At 33.7% G+C, this 22,055-nt stretch overlaps 1 protein-coding gene across 2 annotated transcripts in view; it reads left to right on the top strand.

The window, feature by feature from the left end:
* The window catches only part of msps (msps cytoskeleton-associated protein 5), a 42,349-nt gene that overhangs the window by 3,752 nt on the left and 16,542 nt on the right, over positions 1–22,055 (top strand). Inside the window, exon 2 of one of the 2 annotated variants that reach the window (XM_035366497.2) lies at positions 7,849–8,018. The exons of the other annotated variant lie outside the window; for it this stretch is intronic. The gene's annotated coding sequence lies outside the window, so the exon portion shown is untranslated. The remainder of the gene's footprint in view (positions 1–7,848; positions 8,019–22,055) is intronic. 2 annotated transcript variants of the gene reach the window in all.

Here is a 22,055-nt window from a genome sequence, read left to right as displayed (position 1 = left end):
GTCAAGATCGGCGCCAGGAAGAAACAATTTCAAGATGGCCGCTATACAAAACCAAAATAAGAAGTCAAAGAATTGCATACACTCTATGTCCGTGTACACATCGATCTGTTTTCACTTAAAAAAAACATCTCAGAATTGCACAAACTAGGCATTGCACACTGCTTTAAATTTGTCCATGTACACATCAATCTATTTTTATTTAAAAAAAAATCAGCAGGCTAAAGCAAAGTTAAACTATCATGATAACCAGAAATGAGATTTTATCGCCAAAATTTTACAAAAAATTGTCGCTAATCAAAGGGGCACCCAATTCTACTGTCTGTCTATGGTAAGAACAACTCTCGCCAGTTTGTCTGCGGCTGTCTGTTGCCGTAGAAACGAGCCCTGACCTATTTTTTGTAGGGGTGTCTTGAAGATTTACTCCTCAGTTTGCCACCTTGGCGCATTTAAAGATGATTTGGCGATATTCACATTTTGTTTTAGGTTCAAGTAAAATGCTTGTTGACCCTTTGCATCGACCCCGACATTCAATTTCTGAAAATGAAAATTGGTGGCGTAGATAAAGTTTTTGCAGTTAAGAAACGGTTTTTGATTTTGCCGTGTGAGGTACAAGTCGCTGAATTTGCCATCCTTTTAGATGTACAATGAGTAAAAATATATCAAAATAACTTGTAGGGAAATACATTTAAAAATCCGTGCTTATTTTTGAAGAAAAATTTTAATTTTTACATTTAAAAAAAATCATGCTATTATTTTGCTTGCAAAATCTTAGAAATCTACTTGATTGCCCCATTCTCTGTAATATAATATAGACACACTTCATAAATGTCAAATAAATTAAATTTTTATATTTCTCCCCTCTAGCTAATCTACTGTGAGCATTCAAAGCAATTTCTTCAGTCTTTAAATGACGTTCTGCTATGTTTTTATTTCAAAATTTTCTATTAATTTATTGCTTGTGCTTTAATAATGACTAAAAATTTCATCGTTAAATGTATATGGAATCATCTGAAAGTAAAAGCGTTTATTTACATATCCATGCTCTCAATAAATACTTTTTGCGAACATTTCTTCTTTTCCCATACCTTCAAACTAAACCAAAAGCTGGTCAATTTAATGACGAAAGGAAGCGAAGGTAAATTAAAATCAAAACTGCATTTTACTTAATTAGCAGCGGTTTGGGTTGGTTTATATGATTACGGAAAACCTCCAGGGTTAAATGCCTAAGAGGAGGGGTGCCTTCGTGGAGGGCTTGCTAAGGAAAACTGGCTCGTATACACAATACACATGGGGCATGCAGCCAGCCCATTCGCGGGATTCAAACCTAACTACAAGTGTTCAGTGACTTTACCGATCGGCCGCTGCTGGGCCTCTTAATTACTAGCGCCCATTTATGCATTATGCTGCTTTTTATAGACACTGTAATAGCTTGTAGCATAATAGAATGTTAAAATCAGAACAAAATTAAGGTCTCTTAAATTGTTCAGTTACCTATTTTACATTTAAAATTATACAAAATTTGGCTTTATAACTGCAGTGAGCATTGTTGCATTAACATAATTTTGTATTAATATTTTCATAATAAAACGAAACTTATTTAATTTCCATTAAAGATTAAAAATTATTTTTTAAGCAAATTATACATGGCTTGTGGGTCTCCAAGAACACAGTAATGGGAAATGAAGCAACCATTCAGTGTTCTTTATTATCCACAGGAGGAGGTTTCGCCTCTGCCGAAGGCTCATTGTTGCCCACTTTTGGTAATCTTTCATTTACATAGTGGCAAAGAAAATACTGAACCTAGAAATATCCTCACAACTTGACAAAGCTATCAGATGAAGAAGAAGGATGCCTTCGTGGAGGACTTTTGTAGAAGTATAACATCTGAAAAGTCATCTGAATCACCGTCGCAAGATTCCGTTCCTTCTGAATCAGAATCTCTGCTGCCAGTTTGAATTATTAATCCATCCACTATCTCTTCTAGAAGTTCGTCCTTGTCCCAATAATAATTTTCAAGTTTTTCTACGTGGTTGCAGTGCGCCTGCCATTCTTGAAAAGGGACTTCATCCAAAGCTTTTTGTGTTAAATTTTTCAAATTTTCCAAGCTTAAGTCACATTCCTTTCCCTGATCAGTCTTTTAACTGATGACCAAACATATTCAATTGCGTTTAGATCACAGTGGTAAGGAGGGAGATGCACAGCATGATGCCCATTTTCATTTATGATGTTGTCAATTTTATAGATTACTTTTTTAGGACGATTGCATTCTATTAAGTTAAATAGTTCCGCTGTTTGCATTTTGGGATCGCAGCATATCATCTTCTTCATCAGCCAGTTTACCATTGTTCGCTTTGTAGCATATTTCGTGGGTGTCGGATCTTCAATTTTTGTGTGATACGGGGCATTATCCATGCATACCACACTTTGGGGTCGTAAATTTGGAAGAAGCTTTTCCAAGACCCATTTTTCAAAATTTCCATAGTTTTCATTTGCCCATGGTAATCCCCACTTTGAGCTGATGCTTTATATACAAGGTGGGCACCTGGAATAAATCCTGTGGAAGAGCCAGCATGGACAACAATCAGTCTATTTTTTGAACTGACATTTATCTGTGTGCCCAAAACCATATCATGCTGCCAACATTTCTTAAAAGTTAAATTGCTGTCAATCCATGTTTCATCGATGTAAATGATGTGGTGTCCACTTGCTCTGAGTTTCCTCATTTCTCGTAAATAATTGTTCCTCCAAAATACAATGTGAGGTCTTTCGATAAGAATTTTTCGAATTTTTCTTTTGTTAACGCATTTCTTCCAGCGAAAATTCATTGAACGCAAAACTTTGCACAAAGAGTCTTTTTGCCAAAGTCTATTTTTTGCCTCAAGACAGGCAATAATTTCCACACAGATGGCACTTTCTTTTCTTTGATGTAAAAGTCTTGTATTGTCTGCCATATAACGCATTTGTCAAAATCATCAATTTCGCACTTATGATTAGCAGAGCTTTTACGTTTCTTTCCAGGTGTATTTAGAAGTTAATCTTCACCCATTGTTGATACGTCGTGCTTAATTTTTTTAATTGTATACTCCGATACTCCAGTAGCTTGCGATGTTCTCTTCAAAACTTGAAGAAGAGGAACTACTAAAGAGTTTGCCGAAGCTTCAGAAGCACAAAATTCTGCGACATTCAACACGATTTGACGTGCCTGAGACTTTAAAGATTGACCTTTCTTAAACTGGAAGGGCATTTTAAAAAATTGGCGATTAACAAAGCACTACAAAAATCAAGCTAAATAGAAGCAAATTTGAACAAATACCAGTACAAAAGATATAACAACGAAAATAAAAATAGCTAATAGTAATAATATAAGGCTTAAGAAAAGATGCGTGCAGCTGGAATGAAACCGAGAACACTCATTATAAACTCTTTTCCCTTCAGCCAACAGTCGCCAAAAACAAAATAACAATAAAGCAACCCTTGGTTCGTCCCTATTTGAAATATACTAGCCCTGTTGCTATAGCGACCCCCACCCGCCAGACACAGTGGCGGAAGGTGTTCTTACCTTAGACAACACTAGAGCCCTAAATTGTCTTCACCCTGCATCTCAGTTTAATTTGCCTTATTTGACTCCAAAGATGAAGGTATTTCGAGAGGGAATATTCTCTGGAGTGGTTGAACTAATTCTCCAGACGTAGTTCTGACACGTACTACTCGAATGTTGCCGTCTTTTCGTGGATATAGCTCAATCACTTTTGTTAGAGCACACTCGATGAGAACTATTTTCCCAATTTTTATCTGTTGAAAAATCAGCACTGTAGATGGACATTGCACTAGCAGGCCAAGGTATTCACTTCTCAAATCTCTCTCAAGAGTTCTCATAAATTCTGTAGATGTCTGTCTCTTGTTAAAATCAGCTTTATCAAAGTGATTTAAGTCGGAACTCTAAAGACTGGAATTTCACCTAAAAGCAAGGACTGTGTCAAAGGGGTGAGATCATTAGAGTCCTCTGACACATAAGTAAGTGGTCTGGCATTCACAGTTGCTTTGCATTCGCACAGCACACTTATCAGTTCTTCATAATTCAGACATGACTCGCCTAGTCCTCGACGCAAATGCTTCTTAATCATTTGAACTAGTTGTTCCCAAAAGCCATCCTACCATGGTGCTGTAGGTGGACTGAATTTCCAGTTGATCTTTTTTGTGGCGGCTTATATCAAGGGAGGTGATGGTATTCCAACTAATTGATTTTAAGAGATTATTTGATCCGACAAAATTGCCTCCTTTGTTGGTATAAATTATTGATGGCTTCCCTGTACAGGCAGTAAATCTAAGACCAAGTAAAAATCCTTGAGTCGAAAGGGGCAAAATCAGTTTCAAATGAATTGCTCTGAAAACAGCACAGGTGAAAAGTAAAATACAGTCAAAAGTCTTTAATCTGGACTCGTCGAGACTTCAGCGATTCCGGATTATAGATCATCAATTTAAATCTGGTAAGATGGCATGCAGAAATTATAAAATTAAAAATATGAAACTGTAATTTATGAAATAAAGAACAGTTATGATCTAAAGGGTATCAAAATTTACAAAAAAAAAAAGCTTAATATTTATTTGTTTACTTTATTAAACATTTCTTTCAACGCGTGCATGCATAAAGCATACATTACGCATAGTCAAAATTAGAAAATTGCAACCAGAAAACTATTTGATGTGTATTCGGGATATTTATAATGAATTTGACTTAAATCATATCAAAGACAGAGTACATCGAGATGAAATACTACATTTAGTAATGAACTATAAGCAGAATAAAATAAAAACATCTTCCCTGAAGATAAGGATAGTGCTGACAGATCATTAACTAAAATAGATAATTTTAGCTAAGCTTATACCATCCGTTATACATTAAACGCGCATGCGTAAACGTATTATGCGCATGCGTAAAAGCATATGTGAATGCTTGAGCGCATTATGCATTGACGCATGTGCAGAAAGTTGTAGCTTTGTGGTCTGTATTATGGGTGTCCAGATTAACAACAAGCTTTTCTTTTATCTTTAAAAATTAATAGGCCAGCTAAATCAACTCCGACAATCTCGAAAATACAAACATCTCTAACTCAGTTTTCTGGTAGATTAGCAGGCACAGTCTCTAGTCATTTACTTCCATGTCTCGTGTACCTGACATATGCATATAAAACTTTTTGAATTGTAGCTCTGCTTTTCAGGATCCAAAACGTCTCTCTAAGTATTCACATCAGTAAGTGAATTCCTGCATGAGACATAGATAGATGTTTATTAATTATAAATTTCTCCACAGTTTCATGATTCTTTGGAAGTAATATCAGGTAAATAAAATTTTCATGGTCGTTCCTCTCAGTCGACCTTTCAGTTGACATATAAAATGCCTTCGTCATCTTTGAACACACTAATTAACTTCAGCTTCTTAATATCATCTGATGAAAAAGAATCATTGAATAATCTTCACAATAGATTTCTCAGCTCTTGTCAATTCATAAACTTTTAACTGTTCTGCTTCTCTTTCTTTCCTCTTTCAGGTATTTCCTATGAATCTGTGTATCTACCCAATCATTCTCAATATTTTCTTATACTTTGAAAAATAGCCAAAGAATCATGAAGACATACATCACTAGCATTGCTTAACTATAACTGCTAATTAACCTCTTTATTATCGATTGAGATAGAACGAGGCCATTCCTGTTCAGGCAATCCCAACCAAAGTGGGTCTTTCCACCATCTTGATTAGTGATGGGCAACTTCGGTACTTTCTTGTACCCGGTACAAAATACCCGTTACTCAAGTAACCATTACTTTGAAAAGTACCGAAAACCGATTTCAAGTACCGAGTACCCAAGTAACGATTTGGAGTACCGAAGTAACGAAATACTGGAGTAACGGTTTGCTGTACCGGAGTACCCTAGTAACGATTTGGAGTACCGAAATACGCAGCTAACGATTTTGCGCACTGAAGGAACTCTGCCACGTCACCACATGTTTGATTTTATCTGTACGGAGGAAGATTTTGAATATCAGAAAACATGTCAACTACGTCTGAGGAGCAGGCAATTCATGGACACAAAGAGTGCATATCACCATTTCGCAAATACAACCAGATACTACTGTCCTTGTACCAAAACCGAAGTGAGCTGAACCCTCATCGATCCTCCAGTAATGAATACCGAAATACCGAGAAGAGACGCATATTTTCGTTACAAAGTAGCGAATACCGAAAAGTACCCGTTTCGGTACAGAAGTAACGAATACCGAAAAGTACCGATTTCGGTACTGAAGTAACGGGTACTTGGACGTACCGATTTTCAGTACCTGTTACAAAATACCCAGTTCGGTAGTACCGACTCATCACTAATCTTTTAAAAATTTCTAAACTAAAAATTTCTTTACAGAACATCCTCTTAATCGCATATTGGGTGGGTTTTCTGCACCCAGTACATGGTGCCAATTTTCACGGTGCGATAGGATTCCAAGTTCTGAAACCCTGTTATTTACAAAAGTGCTCCAAACTTCTACGTTCTTTATCCAGAATAGTGCTGTTGAAGAATCGGTACAGTAATGAAATTTCTACCTTAACCCGTTCAGTACGGGCGTGTCATATATGCATCAGCAGCAAACATTATCTCGCGGCCAGGTGTGTCATATTTGAATCGCCATTTAGTTCACTCTATGGCTGGGCGTACCACATTTGACTTTTTAGATAGAACATTTAATTAGTATTTTTTATTGCCGCTAGATGTAGCTGTATGTCTGTTATGGTGAAATATAACGAAAGTTAAGATGTTTACCTTCATTCCCACCCAATGTTTTTTTATATTTGGTATTTTTCGGAATGAGAGCGAGATTCGTGGGTGGGTGTTGAGCAATGTAATGTCCCTTTAACTGCGTCATAATGCACGTGTTCTCGCTGCATCGAGGTACATTTTTATTTTTTCAATATAGTGGGATAGATGTTCTATCATTAGAGATTTTTTTTATTACACTTAGATTTTTCGTTTTTTTTTTTTTTTTTTTTTTTTTTTAAATTACTGTTAGATTTTTCGGGCTTTGAGTTGAGTATTTTTTTATCATCAGCGAAACCTATTTTTTTTTAATGGCAAATGAAAGCAGTATCTAAACGTAGAATATACACAAATGCTAATTCATTAGTGTTGAGTAATGTAATGGCTCTTACTGCATTTTATATAAACAAATGAACATGTTCTCGATGCTCTGGAATACTTTTAATTTAATTTATTAATTTTTATTATTTTTATTTTATTTTTTTATCCATTATAGTGGAGTAGATGTTCTATCATAAGAGACTTTTTTTATTACTCTTTGAGTTTTCTGGCATTGAGATGAATATTTTGTATCGCTTGGTGAAAGGTCTTTTTTTTTTTTTTTTTTTTAATGGCAAAACGAAAGCACTCTCTGACCGTAGAACATATACAAATGCTAAATGAGTGTGACATATGCCACGTTGGACTTTGTGTACACCCATGTTTCAAAGAATATCATACACTGTCTCATTTTGAAATATTGCTTACTTTTCGTTATTTGCTCTTTGAATTTTTATGAAAGACAGTTTTAATATTTTTTAATTTTAATTGTGTGTTTTGTTAAATAAAATCTGTGATTGTTTGGATATTTTGCCATATATATTTATTTGTGGGATAAGGGGAAAATTATATTATTCTAGAATGAGTATTTTATAAAATTTTTAAGGAAAATATAATAATAAAGCTTTAAAATTAATTCTGACAATTACCTGAATATTCTCATAATGTACCAAAAATTGGAACAATTGGATGAAAAATTAAATTTATACAAATTTTTTTCCAGAGTTAGGCTTAGCAGCGCGAATTGCGCATCTCCACAAGACGACGCATCCGGTTAACGTGCTGTCCCAAGACAACGCTTTGGTAACAGAGATGCCCGTCGTGAACGGTTAAGGTTCTTGACAAATGAGCCTTATCACACTCCAATAAGACAAGCAAGGGATTCAAGTCAAGGTATATATTTTTTCTCAATGGAGCTACTCATGATTTGGCTTGCAGTAGACAGGGTTCGACTCATGATTTGGCTTGCAGTAGACAGGGTTCGTACGATTCTTAAGAGTCCTTAAAAGTCCTTAAGTTTTTGGAATCGATTTTTGGTCCTTAAAAGTCCTTAATTTCGGCCAAAATCGGCAGAAGGTCCTTAACTTTAAACATCGGAAATAGCTGTCTGTTTTTTACGACTGCCATTTTGAGTGTGAATTAGCATTTTGGAGGAATGTTTTTGGTGATTCAAGTGACAGATATGGTTATCTTTTGAATGGGTGAATGGGTTATAATTCGTTCCTATTTCTAATATAAATCGTGGGATTTTCGAGTTTTATAGTAAAAGAAGTGCAGCATAAGTATTTTAAAATGATTTCATTTTTGCTAATGAAAAGCTCTTAAACAACTTTTGGCTTTTCGCGATGTGAATTCTTTTATTAAACGACTCTGAATTCGGCAACTTGTCGGCATTTTGGCGATTTTAAGATCAGTTTCTGTAGAAAATTTTTAATTTCGAGATCTGGGAATTTTTCGACATTTTTAAAACATTGTAACATGGATAATTTTCATTAAAATAGTGGTAAAATATTGAAATTATGTTTAAAAAATAACATTAAAATAAAAAGTTTTTAATTTTCGCTGTCATATTATAAAGTTTCATTTTGGCCACTTTTTTTACAATATTTTGAATCTGCAAAATAAGCAAGGTATATGAAACAATTAACGAAACAGTTTTAGCAAAAGCAAAATAGCTATGTAAATAATATAAAATGTCTTTTTAAATTTTTTCATGGTAAGAGTTTTTCCAATGTAATTGTCTCAGAGTATTCAAAATTATCAGAATATTCAGTTTTCTCTATAAAATTAATTTTACATCTTTTCCCTCTGATATTTTTTCTCAAAATATTTCTGGCTTTTTACTGTTACAGAATTTTTCTTTAGAATTTTAGACATTGCAGCTTAGAAAGTTTAGAAGGATTTGAAGGCAAAATTTATAGACCCAAGATTCTAGAAAATTACAGAAAAATGTCTCCGTGCTATTAACACGTAACGAATGTATTTTGCAGAAAGTTTACAATGTATTTCTTACTTTTTGGAGAAGGTCTGGAAGAACAAAGAAAACATAATATTTGAATGTTTTACTTCTGATACTAGAATCTTTTTCTTAACACGTTTATCTTCCCTTTATTTTCTCTAATTTTCACTAGACACAGACATGGAAAATATCAAAAATGTTTTATTCTTATCTTATCTTATTAGGGTAGGTGAAATCTATTAGGTCAAAAAATCTCTGTATAATTAATAGTACATTGCGTCTTGTCACTGAGAGATCAATTAAGTTGATATTAGGAATGTCATAAAACAATGAATCTTCATATTTATCCCACAGAAGACCACGTACTTTCAATGGTTTGCTAATTGTAGATTTTTCACTGCTCAGTTCTGTTTATTCCCACCCATAAATCAAAATTAGCACTTGCCATTAAGTGAGTTGATTTTGCAATAAAGTATTCTGCTTCACTTGAACATTCATTACTGAAGTGACACAGTTGTCAACATAGAGGGAATTTTTCAATTTTGTAGCCACTTCCTTCAAAGAAGGTTCACATTGGTCTAAATAAGGGTTGATCACTGCTCCTAAAAAAAAACGGACTATATTTTAGTCTGAAGACTACTCTGCAATGGCGAAATTTTTTTTTTTTTTCCTTTTGTTTGGAGTTTTTCCACCACAGAAATCGACAATCATTTCTTTGAACAGATATTTGAAGAAAAGCACTTTTAATATCTGAGATAATCCCTGTTTTTCCTTGCCTAAATCCAAGAAGCAATCTAGGTATCAATTCAGTTAAATTTTGACCTTTTGCTAAATATAATCATTAAGTGACAGGAAATCCTTTTGCTTGCATAAGGCATCAGATACAGGTCTTATTGCTGTTGTACAGTTATATTTGAAGACTGGTCTGTGGGAAAGATAATAATTAACTAGTTCCTCTTCTTCTGGTACTTCTTCCATTAGTCCAAATTCGAGCCACTCTTCGAACACTGCATTGTATGTTTCAAATTTATCTTTCAACATCAGCTTCTTTGTGATGGAAGTCAATTGTTTTTCTGCAACTTGTCTGTTTCTTGATAAAGCTTCTTTATCGTTGATCCAAGGTAAACTAACGTCATATCGATCGTCTACCCTCTTCAGAGTCTTGTGAAAGTACCGTAATTTCGCGCGTATAGTCCGCGGACTATCTGTGTTTAAAATGCGAATTTTTGAACCTGCGGACTATCCACCAGTGCGGAAAATACGCTGGTTATTCACGGTTAAAATTGTTGAAATTTAAAAAACACGCTGTTGTGAACTGCCGATGATGAAATATAAAAATAGCGTGAGATTCCAAGTATCCTTCGCACTGCTTTAGCACAACTGCCGGGAGGGGGAAAAGTCGATGCGTCAACTCGGTTTTTAGGAGCCATAGTAGCAAGTACCTGGAGTACGAAAAAAAAGCGTGATTTGTTTACTTTAGCGTGGTTTGGCAACACCGAGTGAGTGGGTGGGGTCGAAGGTCACATTTCATTACCACTTATCACGAAGATAGCACGTTGCACAGTATTTTGTTTTCGTATTTTGTCTTTCATCTTCGCTAACGTTGATGAAACATCGCCGGAGATTTACTGCTGAGAGGTAGTTGAGAAAACTGAAAAAGATGGAAATAGAGAAGCGGGCCATTATTGGTTTAATCCTAGTATCCGGTGCACAGGGGATTTGACTACTTTTGGCGACTTTATGATGAGCAGTAAAAACGGGACATATACGATGAGTAGTTAACGGGTCATTCAAAGAAAATATATAGTTAAACATAGTATATACTATGTATATAGTATATATACTATGTGTGTATAGTATATATATAGACGTTCTTTGGATCATTTTTGGTGTTGGCAAAGTCGCGCCAAGGCTGCACCGTATACTAGGATTTTACTCTATTATTTTGAAGTGGACAAGAAAGCGGTGAGAAATTTGCGCAAACAAAAGGATGTGTTTAAAAAGCATGGGAATATTGCCGTATTAAAAAAAACGTAATTTCGGACGTATAGTCCGCGGACTATCCAGTGGTGCGGACTATCTGACAATTTTTAAAATTTTTTTTATATAAAATCGTGTCTGCGGACTATACGTGCGAAATTACGGTAATCCCACACTGCTTCTAATTCTGAATCAGTTTTATTTTCTTTAGAATATTAATTCTCAGTGCTTCTAGCTTCCACAAGTTTTCTATGCCACTGCTGTGAGTCAACATGAATGCTATTGTGGATGACATGGACAAGGAGTTTCTTTGTGAAACGTAATCAACTATCTTTCCTGTGACTTGTTCATCCAAGTAGTGATTACACAGCAGTCAGCCCATTTTCTAATTTCTGAATTCTTCCGGTTAACATTTCACCTGCAACGTCAGCTCCAATTAACACTTTGTGGGCCGCTGTCATGTACGCATGACTTATTTTTGCCAATGACGATGCTTCACATCGACGTTTGTATAGATAGACATACTATAGCAAAACATTTGATGCTCAGGAAACATTGGTTTCAACTGTTTTCCTCTCCCAATTCACCAGACTGTCTATTATTGAAATCTTTTTTCGTGGATGCTTGTTTTGTTAGTTTGAGACTGTCTTTCGCTGCCTTCAAATATTGGAAACTTACGTTAGATTTAAAGATATCCTTCAAAATGCTCTTTGATGAGGAAATATATGCTGATCTGTTATCAGAAGAGGAAAATTGTTCTGATAGTGAAAGTGATTTGGACTGTGGGAGCGATATAATTGTGAGATGATTCAAAAATAAGGGAAGACCAATAATTAGTGAATCTGAAAGTGATGAAGAGAATTCTGTGGCAAATGATTGGTCAGAAGTTGATTTTAAACCTAACTTTCATGCTTGCTTGGAACGGTTTGGGTTACAGGTACCATACACACCAGATAAATTATCAACTGTGGAATTGTTCATTGGGGACAATTTATTTAATTTCTTTGCCACACAAACAAACTTATATCATAATCAGCAGAATAATGATAACAACAATGCATCAACAAAGAATAAAGCTTGGATTGATACAAATTGTTGTAGAAATGGAAAAAAACTTTTGGGGCTTGTTATTCTAATGGGAATAGTAAGAAAACCAGAACAAGATGATTATTGGTCTACTCACCCTGGATTACCAGGGTTCGTAGCGGTCCTGACAAGTGCTTTATAAGTCCTTATATTTGAAAATAAAATATAAAGGCCCTTATAGGTGCTTACTTTTTCTTTAAAGCCCTTATTTTTTTGTTTTTGTTTTTAGTGCTTATTTTTTGCTTTTAGTGCTTTTTTTAATGAACGTGCATTTTCCCCCCGTACAAAAGCCGAAACTAAAACAACTTTTCTTCCTTATATGGAACGTCAGATGGTGAATCATACTCCCGGAAATAGCTTTTCCCCCTTTCTCTGCATTAACGTAACCTATGGTGCGCGCGAGAGTAGAGACAGGTACACGTTGTTCTATTGGTCAAAGAATTGCGAAAACCGTAGAAAATTCCGGTACATTCGGTATTCTTTTCCTCCCACCCAAATACTACACACATTTGAATTTCTATCAAGATTTTAATAATTTACATTCTCGTTCCGCGGGGTCAGTTCATATTCGTGTTTATTATGATTGTTATGCTTATATTATGAGCATATGTATGAATATTTATAATAATATAGTTGCAGTAGCTGCTGAAGTGTAGATAAACTTTCAAAAATGGGTTTATTTTTACACAGATTAGCTTTCTAAGGAATAATATTCGGAATGGCTTAAATAAAAGGAAAGTAATCGAATAGTCAAAATAATTTAATTAATTTCTTTTTTTTTCCAATACATTATACAGTACAGAGGTTGAGAGGTTCTCCCCTTTCTCTGCAAAATCTCTAATATTGAAGCAGTGCTGTCCAACCCCAGATTAGTAAGTCTCTTTCTTTTCCTTTATTTAGTTCTTTATTCTCCGAATACCGGCAGCTGTTGATTCCGATTACGATTCCGTTATATCACGTATGGAAGAATTACGCCGCACGTATTGCGCAATAACGTTTGTGGTATTTTGCAGAGATAATTAATTTTGATGTTCAGTCTGATTTATTTATGAACACTTAAAAGAGTTTTACTGTTCTTTCTAAGCAGAATATTTCTCAGTTCCATTGGTCTATTTTTATATGATGCACATATCGAAATGTCAGAATCATTTATTTAGCCGAGAAATCTAAAGAACGGCTACAATCTCCCCCCTCCTCTTTTTCCAGTTCGCTCGACTATATGGAATATTCAGCAGTTTCCGAGTATGCGGGTTAGTCAAGCTTTTACTGTTAAAGAATGACTGCATGAAGCAATTTCCCGTCTCCTGATTTCAGAAATGTTCCACTTTTTCACTTAAATTACTTTGCTTGGAATATATGTTAAGGGAAAACTGTTATGCAATGAAAATGTAGAAAATGTTCAGAATTTTGATTTAAGTTAAATTATTTAAATATTAATATGAGTGGAAAAAATAAATTGTATTTATTATTAGGTGCCAAGCGAATACAATTAGTATGGCTTATTATTATTTATTTTCTATATTTTGAACTGAAATTTCATCATTAAATCTTGCAATATAGTTTAGTTCTGCATAGTTTTTTTTTTTCTCTCATTGTAAACTAATTCTGTAAATTGAACTGTCATTTAAAATTAAAAAAAAAATAATAATTGTTTCCCATGGTTGAGGTAATGCTCATTCTCTTAATAAATATTGCATTGCTCATATTTTAAATTGCAAGTCTAATTTTTCTTTTAAGGTTATGCAGTTGTGTATAATGTAATTAGACAGGTGCTTATTTTTTTTCTTAAAATGTGCTTGAAAAGTGCTTATAGGTGCTTATTTTTTTAACTAAAATATAGCTATGAACCCTGATTACATACACCTATTTTTGGGAATACTATGCCAAGGAACCGATTTCGGTAGTTATGGAAGTATTGGCACTTCAGTAATAATGAGCATTGCCAAGAAAGGCTTGATAAAATAAAACCAGTTTACTCATATCTGCTAGAAAAGTTTCAAAACATTTATAAACCTGAGAAAGAATTATCGCTGGATGAAGGTATCATTCCATGGAGGGGCAGGCTATCTTTTCGTACATATAATCCTGCGAAAATTATAAAATATGGAATTTTAGTTCAAGCAATGCATTGCATAAAGATGATTATAAATATATTTCTTTTTGCTTATGTCATATACAGTTGACTTTCCAAGGTCATACTCCTCGCATAATTTTGAGACAGATATGCCTTTATCCATTTTTTACAGCAATTCCACCTTTTATTTGATGGACATCGAAACATGCTATCGCTTTGTAGATCCTTTGGCAGCTTCAGAATTAGAAACTCTTTTTGACATAATTGAAAGTTCAAGCTTAATTTTTATAAAATTCCTCTAACAGTCTGCAAAAAATAATAAGCCAGATCCAATTAGAATACAGTCAAAAGTCGTTAATTCGGACACCCAAAATCCGGAATGATCTATAATCCGGACCTCAAAGCTACAAACTTTCTGCGCATGCGTCGCGTTGACGCATGCGCGTAAGACTTTTACCGCTGCTAATTTGCGTGTGCGCGTGCACAAAATACGTTTACGAATGCGCGTTTAATGTATAACGGACGGGATAAGCTAAGCTAAAATTATCTAATTATCTATTTCAGTTAATGTTGCAGATTGCGTTGTTCCTTAATCTTCGAATTGGATCCGGATTATTATTTTTTGCAGACTGTTAGAGCAATTTTATAAAAGTAAGCTTGAACTTTCGATTATGTCAAATAGAATTTCCGATATATATTTACTAATATGTAAAGGATATACAAAGCGAAAGTATCTTTCGGAGTCCATTAAACAAAAAGTGGAATTGCTGCAAAAAATGGATAAAGTTTATCTAACTTTAACGTTTGTTTATCTAAACTTTGTTTATCTTTAACGCTGCGGCGGCGTGCATTGAATTGGAAGTTGATCTGTCAACACTATCCTTATCTTAAGGGCAGATGTTTTTATTTTATTTGGCTTATAATTGCTTACTCAATGTAGTATTTCATCTCGTCTTTGATATGATTTAAATCAAATGCCCCGTCATTATAATTCGCTTCCGATAGCGAAGAAAATGACAGAGGTTATTGAAAACGAAAAAATTCCGATTGACAAATTAGTCGGTATTCTCGACACAGCAATTATATCACTTGAACAGCGGAACTTTGTAACTGAACAAGAAATTATGTCTGTTTATAGAATTAAAGAGAATGTATTATAACATAAAAAACGAAGCAACTTAAACAACTTACATTGAAAGAAATGTTTAATAAAGTAAACAAATAAATATTAAGCTTTTTTTTTTTGTAAATTTTGATACCCTTTAAATCATAATTGTTCTTTATTTCGTAAATTACGGTTTCATATTTTTAATTTTATAATTTCTGCATGCCATTTTACCAGATTTAAACTGATGATCTATAATCCGGAAAAATCGATAATCCGGAATCGCCGAAGCCCCGACGAGTCCGGATTAACGACTTTTGACTGTATTAAGGGACAGTGCAATCTGCAACATTAACTGAAATGACTTAGAATAGAAAAAGATAATTTTAGCACTAAGTTTATTTTTCTTCACATGAATAGAAATATTTGAATAATGTGTGAAATGTAGAAAATTCATTTCTTTTTGCATGTTTTATTACTTTCATTCCAAAATCATGTGATTTCTCTCAAAATAAATTTAGGTTTAGTTAGCAGACCAAAACTTCTTTTATGTTATATGCTGGCCTTTTCACATAGAGGGGGATTGGAATTTATGTTCATCAAAGCAGCCTTTGCAAAGAAAGTCGCATCTCGCAGATTTCACATTCCCATTCGCTTTGAGTGGATTTGTTTGCATTTTATTTTTTTGTTACTGACATCTAAAAGCCCCGTTCAGAAGAGCAGATTTGACCGGTAGCGAAAACTGGTTCTTCCAACTTGTCCCATTCACAAGGTGAACAAGCATTAACTGCTTCTCCGAATTAGAGGTAGAATTTGGTAGAACATTCCTACCTCTCAGGAGCAGGGCAAATGGGAGATTTCCCATACTGTACTGCACGATTGCATGGTTCACTTAATTTTAACAAACAACATGGCTGACGTGCAACTGACTGCTCGCTGTACTGTCAGCGAAATAATCGCATTGGTAGATATTTGGAGATGTGATATCATCCAAAAAAAATTAGATATTTTTTCTCTATTATACCATTTTCAAATTAAAATTAAAAACACGCATATCACCTTCAACACTACAAGGGGACTCTGTAACTTTTGAAAAATATTTTTATTTAAGAACTTGCATCTGCTTTTTATGAATATTATTAAATGGTTTAGTAAAAGAAAATAATTTTAAGCTGAAAACTTTTTTTGCCAGTAATTTTTTTAATTAAAATTTTTAGAAGAAAATTTGAACAATTAAAATATTTTTCTTCTCCTCCAATTTTCAGTGTTTTTCCCCCAAATTTTCTGATTGTATTTATTAGAGCGTTCTTAATAACTTTAAGGATCGATTTTGCAATTAATGAATTAGATTCTGAGAAAAAAATAAAAACACATTCTTATGTAAAAACTTTGAAACAAATATGATCTCAATCACGTTTTCCTTCAAATAATTTTTCTTTTCAGTATTTTGCAAAACCTATTCATGTTTCTATAAAGTACGTAATTTTAAATAAGCAGTAAAAATATTAAATAATTTAGTCCATATCCCTATATAAGTTTTAAGACTTTAAGTAAAAGGATTTATTGAAAAAATGTAAACTGAGAAAATGCAGTTTGAAGAATGTAATCTATTAGTTTATTGTGAGTTTTAGGTTTCGCTCGAAGCAAATACAAAGTAATTTCTCTTCTAAAATTCACATGAGTCATTTCTAATGTGGTGTTTTTGTGTAAATCAGTGTGCAAGATCCACTCAGCAGCCACAACCATATTCAGTGCGTCGATAAATACGTTCCAGTACAACGTTTTGCTGTGAAATTTTGGTTGATATCTCCAAGAAGTCAGTCTAACAAATCTACTCCACCCATTCCTTCATTATGTTATTTTATAATTTAAGATTGCAGAACATCAACCTTCTTTTTTTAAGCTCGGATTCATCTTTTTGCTTTTCCTAATGGTTCGTGAGTGATAAAATTTGATGCAATAGTTACGACAGAATTGTCGTCCCAATGGCACATATAAACTTCTCCATCGCATCGGTAATCAAATTCTCCACGTTGAAATTTCGACATCTCTTTTGCTCATACTGTGCCAATTGCCTTAAAGCCGTTGTTAGACAAGTCTGTTAGCAGACTGTGCGATGAAAAAAAAAGGTTGATCTTTGGATTATAGTAACTTGGCGATTTTTTGGCGAAAATTTGGCGACCAACTCTGCTACAGCAGCCCTCTATTTTTTTTTTCGCCGCCATTTTGTCTTCACGAAGTAAAGACATGTTTCTTTTCTTTTTATTTACTGAACACTTTTTCCAACAATCTACTAGCCGAATTACACTTATGCTAGAAATTTTATGTAACAAAACTGCTTAATCATGACAAATATTAACTGCAAAATTGGGAAAAAGTGTACAATCACAATCTCTTTGCGCGTTTTTCAGAATAGCACATACACATAAACCATTTACACGTCGACTTATTTTTACTTAAAAAAACATCCAAGAATTCCACAAAAAGGGCATTGCACACACTCTTAACTTTATCCATCTACACTGCTATTTTCTCATAAATTACAAAAAATTTGCATGAAAATGGAAAAAAAAAAAAAAATACTGTGAATCTTTAAACTCGGTAAAAAGCACATATATGAAATTACCTGATCGCAAAAAAGTATATACCCTTTCCAAGGATGAACATTTCCACGTATAAAATATCCAAAAACTTACCATACTCTAAATTATCTATTATATTATAAACGTCACCAACGAATTCATACCGCAAACATTACAAATGGTTACAAATACTTAGTGTCAAATATTTAAATTATTTCCATGCACGTTTACTTCCATTGAAACGTATACCAAATTCCTACAAACATAAAATTCACAAAATAACTATCATTTAACTAAAATATCACTAAACCATGTACACGTCGACTTATGTTTACTTAAAAAAACATCCCAGAATTGCATAAAAATGGCATTGTGCACACTCTTCACTATATCCACGTACACTGCTTTTTTCTCATAAATTAGAAAAATTTCACGAAAATGCATGAAAATTTTTTGAATCTTTAAATCCAGTAAAAAGAACATATATGAAAATACCTGATCGCGAAAAAGTATATACCCTTTCCAAAGATGAACATTTCCACGTATAAAATAAATAAAATATCCAAAAACTTTTACCTCTAAATTATCTTATTATATAATGAATGTCACCAACGAATTCATACCACAAACATTACAAATGGTTACAAATACGTAGTGTCAAATATTTAAATTATTTCCATGCACGTTTACTTCCACTGAAACGTATAGCAAATTCCTACAAACATATAATTCACAAAATAACTATCATTTAATTAAAATATAATTAAATTCAAGAACACTACTTAAAATATAAATAAGCACATACATTAAATTAATAAAAATTAGCTTACCATTCAACCAGTTCTTTTGAATTATCAGATAAACGCATTAAAAGTTTAGAATTCACTTTAGACAGCGCCATGCAATCCGAAAATTAATCAACACTACTTCACATAACACACAATGAAACTTAATACAAAATAATAGACTGCTACAGATATTTTTCCAAATTTTCCCCCCTTTTCCGATTAAAGAACTGTAATTCGTCCATTAATATTACATGACATATCTCATGGTCTCTCATTTCCCTCACACAACATAATGCGTAATCGGAACTGAGTACTTCTCACATTATTACCAAAGTCCTAGGTAGTAACCTTTATCGCCTCCAAAATGTCACCAAACTACCAGTTACCATATTCCAAAGATCAGACAAAAAATTATCAAAAAATACTTTGTGTTTCTCTGGATTGTCAATAAAAGATAATTGTTCAGAGACAACTTTTGATCTAAGTGGGAAATTTTAATTTTTTAAACTTTTTGAAAGACCTAATATAAACAATGAAGCAGATGTGGTCATTTCTAACAAAAGAAACAAGCAGATATCGGAGCTCAAAACGGGGAAATACAGCTGAAACCAATTGCCACCATGCCTTGGCGAGAAGTCCTTTCCTTTCTACAGAAATAAATGACACACCATTAATGCCTCTAAAAAAAGAGCTTTTAAAATTTAATAAAGAAAAATGTACATGTGATATCGCTGATTTTGTATATCATTACATGCCAATGTTCATTTTTTTTTTTTTTTTTTTTTTTTTTTTTTTTTAAACATTGCAGTTTTACGCAGTCTTGAGGAAATATTTCTTGTTATTATTTGAATTTCTTTTATTAACTCATTAAAGTTGTCCTTTGCAAGTAGGATGGGAAAATATTTGGGTCGATTTGAATTTTTAAGAATTTTATAGAATTTCTTTCTTAAGTGCTGTAAAAATCGTAATGAAAGCCGATTTTTAGAAATTTTTCTATGCTGAAATATTCATATTTGAAAAATAAATTTTACGTCAAAAAATCAATCATACATTCTATAATAAATGACTTTTTTAACTTTCAGATATGATAGTTTCAGAATTTTTGAAACTGACAGATATAACTGTTTATTTTTTAAAAAATATTAAACATGATGTTCCAAAAAAAGAACATTGGCATGTTAAAGGTTTATATGATTTGTTTCTTAATCATTTGTCAATTCTGATAACAGAAAAAGTGCATTTATTATGAAAAATATGTACCCTTGGAGGTAATATGTTATGCACATTTGTGTTTTCATTACAAAAATGCTACAGGTAACATAGTGCTTTAAGACATACCAGATTGTTCAATAAGTTCGCAGAACGGAGATGAAGAAACCAATTTTTATTTGTAAAAATGACTTTATTTTTCAATGTAGTTTCCCTCAACTTCAATACACTTATTCCAACGGTTTTCTAATTTATGGATCCCTTGACTGTAGTGGTTTTTCAGCAGCTCTGCAAAATATCCCTCCACTGCAGCTATTACCTCTTTGTTTGAAGAAAATCATTTTCCGCTGAGATATTGTTTGAGGTGTGGGAAGAGCCAGAAGTCGGAGGGAGCTAAATCTGGCGAAAAGGCTGGATGTTGCAACAATTCGTCGTACTTCAATTCAGTTATTTTAGCAATGGTTTTTTGAACTGTGTGCACAGGTGCGTTATCTTGGTGGAAAATGATTTTCTTCTTCTGTAATCCGGCTCTTCTTTCATGAATTTTTCCATCTAATTGATTCAGAAGGTTGCAATAATAATCCAAATTGATTGTTTTGCCAGTTTGAAGGTAATCTATAAACAAAATTCCTTTCGCATCCCAAAACACTGATGCTGACACCTTCTTGGCTGATTTTTTGCACACGAACTCGCTTCAGCGCCGAAGAGCCGGGTTCACACCACTCCTTAGCCTCCTGTTTTGATTCAGGATCATGATTGTAGACCCAAGTCTCATCCATTGTGATAAATCGACGGATAAAGTCGCTTTTATTCTTCTTAAAACGCTCCAAATGTTGCTGGCAAAGTCGCATACAAATGTGTTTTTGCTCCATCGTTAGAGAATGTGGCACCCATTTTGCACAGAGTTTTTTGAAATCCAAATTAACACTCAAAATATTGCTCACGTACGACCACTTTTGAATAAACTAGCCCACTTGCAAACCATTGTTTTTGAAGGAGCAGATTCAACCCAACACATTCACCATTTCGGTATGAATTTCCATTACCTTTAAGCCTTTCTTTACAAAGAATTTGATAACTGCAAGTTGCTCAATTTTATCATACCTGAAAAAAGGCACAACACATTAGATATAAAGGGCGGTTAAACAATGAATAAATTAACAGATCGAAATGAAACTTTTGACGTGTTCCTAAGAAAGAACAAATATGAAAATGGCGTCAAAGTTTTAGGTCTGATATTGACAAATAGATGGCGCTCCACGAACTTATTGAAGAACCTTGTATGCTAAAGCATCCTGGTTGGCAAACTACAGGTATTTGCCCTAGAGAGAGTGTTCAAGTAGCAAAACATGTAAGAGTCTGAGATGGGAGACAATTCTGGTGAATGTGTGAGATGATCAGTCCCAAATTTTTCTTTTTTTGCTTCCAATAGACGTATGTGATCTGGCTTCATCTTATAGTCTGCAACAAAAAATGAGTAATGTTTTTTACAGTATAGTTTATGGTAACATTCTAGTTGCTTGTGATTGTTTGATCACAGGGCAAAAGTTCACATTGCATTACAATTTTAGTAGACCCCTTATAAATATCAAGAACTTCAATAGATGTAGACTGGGTTTGGATGTTTGTTGCAGTGATTTCATTTTACACAGTGGTGTTGATTTTCTTGTGAACAACACAGAATATCATAAAACATCAATTTTCCCATCTACTCTAAGAACTGGATGTAGAAGGCTAGGCTTCATGATTTTGGAGAGCAGTACATACTTCCAGATGCTGCATCTGTTGATATTCAGTGAATTCATGTATAGCCTAGAGATCAATATGTCTGAAAACTGTGCGGTGACACAACAGGCACTGAGCTTATGTAATGTTGATTTCCTTCTAATGTATACCTTAATTCCGTCTCGCATGCAAACAGTTAATCAACTCTTCATTAAAGGTTTTATCATGTTTAATTAATAAAAAAGTTAAACTTATCTTATAATCAAGGTGAACATTATTGAAATGAAACTTTTGAAACAGTCTATGGACAATTCTGTCACTTATCATCACTCCATATATTATTCATAGTGACAACGTTTTCAGACAAATTACATCCAAGTTTGTGCATAATTGCTATCTTTCATTTTGTGTCTTCATCACAT

The sequence above is a fragment of the Stegodyphus dumicola genome, chromosome 6 (assembly GCF_044657685.1).
Source record: "Stegodyphus dumicola isolate Sdum_Otavi_A_Nest chromosome 6, ASM4465768v1".
Taxonomy (NCBI): domain Eukaryota; kingdom Metazoa; phylum Arthropoda; class Arachnida; order Araneae; family Eresidae; genus Stegodyphus; species Stegodyphus dumicola.
Note: the sequence above shows the minus strand (reverse complement) of the source record. Positions and strands in the feature narration are given on the sequence as shown.